The sequence below is a fragment of the Trachemys scripta genome, chromosome 7 (assembly GCF_013100865.1).
Source record: "Trachemys scripta elegans isolate TJP31775 chromosome 7, CAS_Tse_1.0, whole genome shotgun sequence".
NCBI classification, from domain to species: Eukaryota; Metazoa; Chordata; order Testudines; family Emydidae; genus Trachemys; species Trachemys scripta.
Window position 1 is genome coordinate 14,767,547 of NC_048304.1, and position 9,207 is coordinate 14,776,753.

Here is a 9,207-nt window from a genome sequence, read left to right on the forward strand (position 1 = left end):
AGGAAATTAGCTGTGGCTACCAGCTAACCAAACAACATGCACAAACCCCTTAGGACAAAAATCCAATCCTGTTCCTAAAAAAGGTAAATTTTATTAAAAACAAAAAGGAAAAAATTACATCCGGAACTTAGGCTTTTTGCTAGCTCTTAAAAGAAACACTTCCAAAAATTAAGCACCCAAACTAGCTTTCTTGGGGGTTCAGCTTAAAGGTTACAAGCAAACAAAAACATCTGGGATTAGCACAGAGGAGATCCATAAGCCAAAATAAAGAAGATAGACCTGATCACGTCTAGCTAAACATTCCTAATTTACTTACATATTTGGGGGGTTCCAAATAAGTAATTCTAGGTATGATCTGATGAATTTTCATACCTGGTTCAAGCCTTACACAACATTGCTGCTCTGTCTCCTTCTCCGGAGAACAACAGACCAAGGGAAAGTTTCTTTCCCAATTTTAAAAAGTTCTACCTTCCCATTGGCTCTTTTGGTGCCCACTCCTTTTCTTTTACCTGTGGGCATGTTAACAGTTTACAGATAAAGCAATCGGAGAACAGACCAAGGGGGATTTTACAGCTAACTGGCTGGCTGGGTGTCCATCAAAGGGAGCGAGTCCCCTCTCTCTTCATGTATCACACAAGCTCTTTTAGAATGCTCTTTCCCGCCTTATTTTTCAAGTCATCTTTCTCCAAGTTCTCCTGCAAAAGTTGATTACCTTCTAAAAGGTGATCGATGGCTTCATTCTGTGGGCACAGATTCACAAACTTGTGTTGAAGGAATTTGCCAATCCTGGAAAAGGAAAACAAGAGAAGCAAAGGAGGAACTTGTTCTGAGAAATATCAAGCAAATTTCTGCAAATTGAATAGATCCAGGCTCACCCAGGTCTCTGCTGTACTACAGTATATCTTCATGCCATACAGAGAGCTAGAACAGTGATGAAATTTCTAATCTTGGAAACCCAAGAAAGTTATAAACTGCCAAATAATTACTAATAACAAACGTAGGTGGCCCCTGTACAGTTAATTACCTTGACAAATGGTTCTGCTATTCCATCTCCCTAAGCAGCATCCTCATCTCCCTGCTTGCAATTGTTTCATTTTTTAAATGATAGAAGAGTCATCAGACTAGAATTTTTTTTAAGTTGGTTGTGGAAATAATTGAATTATAATTTACTGCATGGTAGATAATAACTGTCAATTTAATAATTTGCACTAGAGGGGAGGAGAGAGCTCTAAGATCAATACTCATTCCCAAAACCTAGAAATAGTCAGATGGCGTGAGTTCAAACAGAGATTTTCACCAGCTAAATTACTCAGGCAGAAACTAATTGCCCTTGAACTTTGGACAAGAGCCATCAGACTTTGATACCTAGACTGTGCTGAAAGCATTTCCCTGAGCCCCAGAGAATGGATGGGTATGCATTCTTCATAGCAACTGGTTTGCAAAGGCATCTAATTCTGGCTGCTGTACTGGAGACTAGAAACAAAGTGGGTGAGGTAATATCTTTATTAGACCAACCTCTGTTGGTGAGAGAGACAAGTTTTCAAGCCACACAGAGCTCTTCTTCAGGTCTGGGAAAACAATCCGAAGGAGAGCTCTGTGTGGCTCAAAAGGTTGTCTCTTTCACCAACAGAAGTTGGTCCAATAAAAGATATTACCTGACCCACCTTGTCTCACTAATATCCTGGGGCTGACATGGCTACAACTACACTGCATACAGTATTTTCAGCCCTCTGGACATGAAGTCAAGTGCTTTAATGCAACTGAAGCATGTACACAATAGGGAGCGGAAGCATGACTGAATGTAGAGGTAAAATGTGTTGGTCCAGTACTGCAATTTAAACTGGGGCTGGGTTTTTATTACAGTCCTACAGCATAGTGGAATACACCACAATCAGGAGGCAGGCAATTTGCAGAGATAGCAATTGGTGCTCCTATAAATTATAGATTCACACTTGATGTAAAAGGAAGAGGAGGAAAGACGGTGTTGGTAAAATGCATATCCCAATTCAGAACATTCATGATCCCAAGGTTGGGACCTTGGAGAATGAGTTGGACTGTCAACAACATGAAATAAGTTGCTGCACATAGGTAACAGGCTAATACTGAAGTCTTTGCCAAAACGCCTATGGACTTAAATGTAACATAGGGGCCAATAATACAGTCACACCCCACAATAAGGCCCCCCGCCATAACGCGAAATCGCATATAACACTATCACAATTTGGCCCCAGTTTAAGACATACAGTAATACAGTATGTACCAGTGGTCCCCAACGCCATGACACCTGCCGGGACATGGATGTGCCCCCGCCTAGTTCCAGGCAGGGGAGAGAAGCCGCGGCCCCGTGCCTGCCGGGAACAGAGCACCGGCGCCCGCAGCCCTGGAGCTCTCTGTCCCAGGCAGGCACAGGGCCACGGCTTCTCTCCCCTGCTGGGCACTAGGGGCACTAGGCGGTGCACATCAATGCACTGCCTTGGGGACCACTGACGGGCTTGAAACCCCGCTATACCACGACCCCGCATTTAGCACGATGTAATTTTTTGGACCCCAAACATCGCGGTATAGCGGGGTTTCACTGTACTTTTGGATAATACTGGTCTATGGTTTTCAGTCATTTCTCCCTTCTTCACTTCCAGATTGGAACATCCAGACCCTTCTCCAAATTAACATTTATTTAATAAAATTCTGTGGTGCCAATAAATCCAATTGCCTCCATCATTCCCTGCAATGGGCATTCTCAGTGGAAAATAATTTTCCTGGCTGTCATAGGAAATATCCCTTTAGTGCGATATTCTTCTTGAAAAGTGCAAATTGGATAGTAAGCTACTATGTTGTTTTTTTTAATGGGAAAAGGTTTAGGCACTTCGTATGCTTCCTCACACAACTGTAGCCATGGCTCTCAATCTTGATCTGCAACACTCCTAGCCTTTGTGCTTCCTTAATGAAAGCTGCCAGCTAGACTGGTCCATTTATTGACTTGAGAAGAATTAGAGACCACAAAGCCTCCTCCAAACTCACACTCAGTTGCAAAACACAAGATGCAAAATCTGGTGTCCACTGAAGAAAGGCTAATAAAAGAATTCAATGCACCCCCTATTGGAATATTCCAAAATTCTAAACAGGTGAGAAAGCCAATATCATGGTCACATTGAGCAAACAGCCCATAAATAGGGAGAGAGGGGGTTCACAGTAACTGCTAATACAACTGATTAGCATGGATTGTAAATTTAACTTCTAACTGTACAATTATTGGATGCCTTATAGACTGTCTTGCTATGTGTAAAGGTTGTTTTGCATTTAAGGAGGACTGAATGTTTGATAAGGTAAGAAAAATAGCACAAATATTGTATTTCAGGAAGAAGAGAATAGTGCACACAATGAGTTGCCTCTCTGTTTGGAGCCAACTATTTGGAACCTTGTGTGAATGTAACAAACATGGAAGCTCCTAATATTGCAACACTTTGTACAAATAGCAGTGTATGTTTCAGTTGTTGACCGTATGCAAGATGGTCCCTCCACTGCATGGCACAGAGCAGAGCAAAGGAATGGAAAACAGAGAGAATGGAGAAACAAGGCTTCAATACATATTCCCTCGTCCCTGTGGAAACCCTCTGTGATTTCCGGGTTGGATCAAAGCAGAAACCAACAAAACTCCTCCAGCTGCCTCCTTTTACCTTCCCATGTAGTTTTCTATGGGAAGGGAGGATTTATACCCATGTACCATAATTTGTAAAAGCCAAAATTTCCACACAAATATTTGTTTGCCACAAGCATGTGTGTGACATCCACCACCTTGGCCAGCAACTGGGAGCTGGACCAGACAACTCCAGAGCTAAAAGCAAAAGCTGCTTCAGTGTGAGCTGAAGAATCATGGCTCTCTAGCGGTAACAATAATTTTCTTTGCAGATCAGGCATGGAGGGGAATCCTTAACACAATCACCAGTGGGTTACACTTGCACATTCACTCGGTCAGGGAATAGAAATGATACCATGTGGCTTGTCTGATCAATCACTACTAAGCAACACAGCTCAAATTCCAAACAATCCAGAGCAAAATAATTTTAAAAGATTTTCATTGAATAAAATCCAGTAATGGACGAATTCGAAGAGCTCATGCTTTGTTCATGGATATTCTGCAAACAGAAAGAGAAGCCAAGTCACGAACTAAAGTAGTTGCAATTTTTTGTTCACCTCTGTCCTCTACTCTACACACCTTACAAGTGTCCATAAAGTACTCAGCAAGGGCTAAAAACAGGGGTTACAATAATAAGCTGTAAAACTATAAGTATCAGATGAGTAACTAAGGAGCCATTACTCCTTTGAGCTATTCAGCACTTCTGAGCCCAAGGCACATTCTTCCGTCCTGTGCGTCAATAAAGTCCAAAAACTTATTCTAAACATTTTTATACATGGAGAGTTGGGATTTCTAGTTGTATTCATGTTTGGGCACGTTAAACCTAATGCATATACTGACTCTCTTTTGAGAGATTTTTTTACAGGATGAAACCTACAATATGTATACTCATTCATGCGTAGAAAAAAAGACTATGACAAAATTGTACATTGCACAGAGAAGATTTTTTACCAGTTAATTGGAGTCTTAATATAAATGCAAAACCAGGCATGTGTAACATTTTAATAACCGAGAACACTTGAAATGGCAGAAAATATCACCAATAAAATAGACTCTTGCTGCATTTCAAGTGTAGAAGCAGTTTTGGCATTGGCTGTGTCATTTATCATCATGCACGTAGTAACAGAAAGTCAGGCAGCTATAGAAGAGCTGAGCCCAGTACATTTAAACCCACAACAACAGCAGCTTCTGATAGCATATCACCTGGTGCTCCACTTACTGTACTTGCTTCCCATAGAAAAATGGGTCAGATTCAAGGTTTTGGTGTTAAGCTTCAAGGTCCCCCCTGAAATTAACTCGAGATACTTCAGACAAACCAATCTTCTGTCACAACTAGATCTGGGCAAATATTTTTGTACAATGCTTTCTTCCCATATTCAGGTCGACTAAAATAAAAAGAAAATAATTTCGGCTGAAAAAAAGAAAAGAAAAAACACACACATTTCTGAAAGAGTTGACATTTTTAAACATGTTTGAATGTCAATCCGGAATTACTTTTCATTTAGAATGCTACTTCCATTTTATTTTTAAAAAGGTAAAAAAAATTCTCAAAAACAAAACCATGTTTAATTTTGAGTCATTTTACCTGAAACAAAAGGATTTTGATTTGTATTTTGCCACTAAATTTGAACAATTTTCATTTCAGGTCAACCTACAATTAACTTCCTTCCTGCCCTTTTTTTTTTAAAAAAAAAAAGCAATTTTTCAGTTCAGTCACCAAACCAAATTATTGGTACAGCTCTAGTCATAATGCAGACCTCCATCAAAGCCTAGGTTTCTCAGAGGCTATGCAACTGTGAACCTCAAGGGCGGAGCTCATGAGAATGAGAAAATGGGCTGTTTTGGCACCAGGGCCTAGACTCAGTAACTCATCACAAGAGGGTATCAGAATGATCACAGAGCTTACAGCTTTCAGAATGAAGTGTTAAATTCATTTCTTTGTCTTTCTTTCCCCAAGCTGCAATTAAAAATAGAGAAAGAGGAAAGAAGAAGGCAACAAGGGAGAGAGAAAAAGCACTTTGGAGGACAGGATGAGAATTCAGGATGATCTTGACAAACTGGAGAATTAGTCTGAATTCAACAAGACAAGTGCAAAGTCCTTCACTTAGAAAGGAAAAATCAAATGCACAGCTACAAAATGAGGAATAACTTGCTCGGCTGTCGTACTGCTGAAAAGGACCTGGGGGTTATAGAGTTGGCCACAAATTGAATTTGAGTCAATAATGTGATGAAGTTGAAAAAAAGGCGAATATCATTCTGGGTATATTAACAGGAGTGTCCTATGTAAAACACAGGAGGTAACTGTCCCTCTCTACTAGGCACTGGCAAGGCCTCAGCTGGCATGCTGTGTCCAATTCTGACTGCCCCATTATAAGAAAGATGTGAACAAATTGGAGAGATTCCACAGGAGAACAACAAAAACAATAAAAGGTTTAGAAAACCTGACCTATAAGGAAAGGTTAAAAAAAAATGAGCATGTTTAGTCCTGAGAAAAAACAAAACTGACAACACTCTTCAAATATGTTAAAGGCTGTTATAAAGAGGACAGTGATCAATTATCCTCCAGGTCCACTGAAGGTAGGATAAGTAATGGGCTTAATCTGCAGGAAGGAAGATTTCAGTTAGACATTAGGAAAAAAGGTTTCTAACTGAAAGGGTAGTTAAGCTCCTGAACAGAATTCCAAGGGAGGCTGTGGAATCTTTATCACTGGAGGTTTTTAAGAACAGGTGAGACAAACACCTGTCAGGGATGGTCTAACTATACAGGGCCTTGCCTCAGCACAGGGGACTGGACTAGATGATCTATCAAGTTGCCCTTCAGCCCAACATTTCTACTATTCTAAGAGCAGTAGGAGAGGAGGGAGGAGAGAGACAAAGAAAATATCATTAAAAGCAATTTAGACCCACTGCCTCCAGAGAGGAAGGGAAGACTTGACAGATCATGGTCTAGTCTGGACTAGTCTTATTACTATTATGGTGGTACCTAAGAGCATGTTGACACTGCAGCTGGGAGTAAACCTCCCAGCTCAGGTAGACAGACTTGTGGTAGTGGGGTTCAAGCTAGCATGCTAAAAAAGCAGTGCAGACATGTCTTGGAAGTGTCCTTTTTAAATGTAACGTGGGGGGGAAGAGGTATTTTATTCTTGTCTTGTGACTAATATAGAATTATCTCCCTATTTGTTTCCTTTTTAGGCTGAAGTTTTGTTTGAATAATGGTGGTGATAAATCATGGACAAATTTAACTACAACTGAGATATTTACATCATTTCACCTCTCCCTTCTCTTTTGAGAAACTTCAGGTTTATCCTGCGTATTATTTATTAGATGACAGAATGAGATTTATTCATGTATGGTGCTAATTTCTTAATTCGGTGAGACAACAACCTAAGGGGGAAAAAATGCAAACCCTAAGAGAATGCATAGGGCCCAGTTCTTCTCTAAGATTGTTAAGTATCAGGGGGTAGCCGTGTTAGTCTGTATCTACAAAAACAACAAGGAGTCTGGTGGCACCTTAAAAATTAACAGATTTATTTGGGCATAAGCTTTCATGGGTAAAAACTTCACTTCTTCGGATGCATCCAAAGAAGTGAGGTTTTTACCCAGGAAAGCTTATGCCCAAATAAATCTGTTAGTCTTTAAGGTGCCACCAGACTCCTTGTTGTTTTTCTAAGATTGTTGAGACTCGAAAATCAAGTTGACTTATGCCAGCATTAAACCAGACACATGAGAAAAATCAAGCCTTTTGTATTGAAATGGCAGAGGAACTCACAAATCCTAAAAATTATATATCATTTCTAGAGAGGAAGGACTCCTCAAGGACTATAAGAAGAACCAGGACCAAATCTAAGACCGGGATTCAAATATAATCCACTGTACACAAGCCACATGGAACATTTCAAAACTGGACAACCTTTCGCCACTAGGGTTGCCAACTTTTGTTGGACGAATTCTCAGCGATTTCATCACATGACATAATATTTCATTAAAGATTAATCTTTAATTCCTGGAGACTCCAGAACCCCTTAACCACAAGGATGTTTGGCAGAGACGGGTCCAGATCCAACTGGATTTTAATGTCTCAAATCAAAATGCATTGGAGATCCTGCAATTACTTGATGCTCTGTGCTTCAACTTTTCTTTGTATTATAATACAAAATACAAGTGTAATCATGAGACTATGATGAGCTTCCACCTGGCAGGCCAAAAATCCTGCCCTAATCTATCAGCACAATGAAGTAAAGTAAAGTAAAGTCACATTGAAAACTTCACAAGGCCAGGTAACTCTTAATTTAATTGCTACCAAAACCAGAGCCCATGCAGCTAACATTTTTCAGGCCTTTCAGGGCTGTTCCACACTATCAAGAAGGCATTTCAGAACAAAAGTTAAGGGGCCAAAATGAGTGGTGTGTATGTTTGTTATGGACCCTTCTTCAATATACTGTCAGCCCCTATGCACACTCATGCACTCAGATGACTGTGCTCCCTGGCAGGAATAACTTGCACAGGGGAATCCATGGTTGGCCAGAATGAGCACAAATTAACTCAGAAGTTCTGCCTATTAGAAGGGGAAGGGAGAATTGGAATGGAAACATCCAGGATAGTCTAAAACTTCATTTACACATTTTCAAGAAATGGTCTACCCACACATTTATCAAAAGTTTAAGATGCCAACATTGAAACCCAAGTCCAGGCATCAAGTATAATTATTATGTATCGCTCCACTACGGTGTCAGGTTTCTGTAAGGTTTAACATCCAAATTGGCAATGGACACTGACAGCAACATCCATCAGCTCTATTCAGCCAATCAAACTGGGAGATCATATTTCTGGCAAGCCTGTGGAATATATATTTTGCCCAGAAAAATATACTGAATTACATTTTGTTTTGAATAATTAGTTCATTGACATACTTGTACTAAAGAAAACAGCATTATTAATTTATAGACAATTGTAGGTGAAATACAGTCATGGTGGTTCAGGAAAGCACAACAGGAAACAAATTAAGCTTAGAAAAATCATTAAAAGGTGCCTACTGACATCCTCGAGAATTATCATTCCGATAGGCTGAACGGGAAACCTGCCAGAGCCAGGCCGCCTTGATCTCAAATGGTCAATACTGCAGCACTGTATTAGATTAATGCTTTGGATTTTGGAGAGCTGCCAGAAAGTCTGCCTGAACTGCAGTTTGTTAAAAAGAGAGTCTGATGGAATCCTGAATAAGAAGAAAAAATCAAATTCCACTCCTCCAGTAGGAAGAGAGTGCTTCTAATTTAGTTTTCCAGAAAGCATCTTCAAGTTCTCACCTGGAGCTCTCCAACAACATCCATAGAGCCATCTCATTGTCCTTCTTTAAATCCATCTTTAGCTTTCTCTTCTGCGGTGTTGCCCACAAGAAACCTCGCAATGCTTAGGAAGCTGGTGTGCTGTGACCTCTGCCTATCATGCTCACCATGTTGTTTCCTTGTGTTCCCCCTGCCTATTTGTTATATCTACCTGTGTTTACAGTCTTACACTAAAGCTTTATCTACACTGGAGCTACAGGTGTAAATTCCATCTCAGGTAGATATACCCTC

At 40.2% G+C, this 9,207-nt stretch overlaps 1 long non-coding RNA gene across 1 annotated transcript in view; it reads right to left on the reverse strand.

Moving 5' to 3' along the window:
- Window positions 1-566: 566 nt before the first annotated feature.
- Window positions 567-9,207, reverse strand: part of LOC117880496 — an 80,412-nt gene continuing 71,771 nt past the window's right edge. Inside the window, exon 3 of the long non-coding RNA XR_004646544.1 lies at window positions 567-786. This is a non-coding gene — a long non-coding RNA (uncharacterized LOC117880496). The remainder of the gene's footprint in view (window positions 787-9,207) is intronic.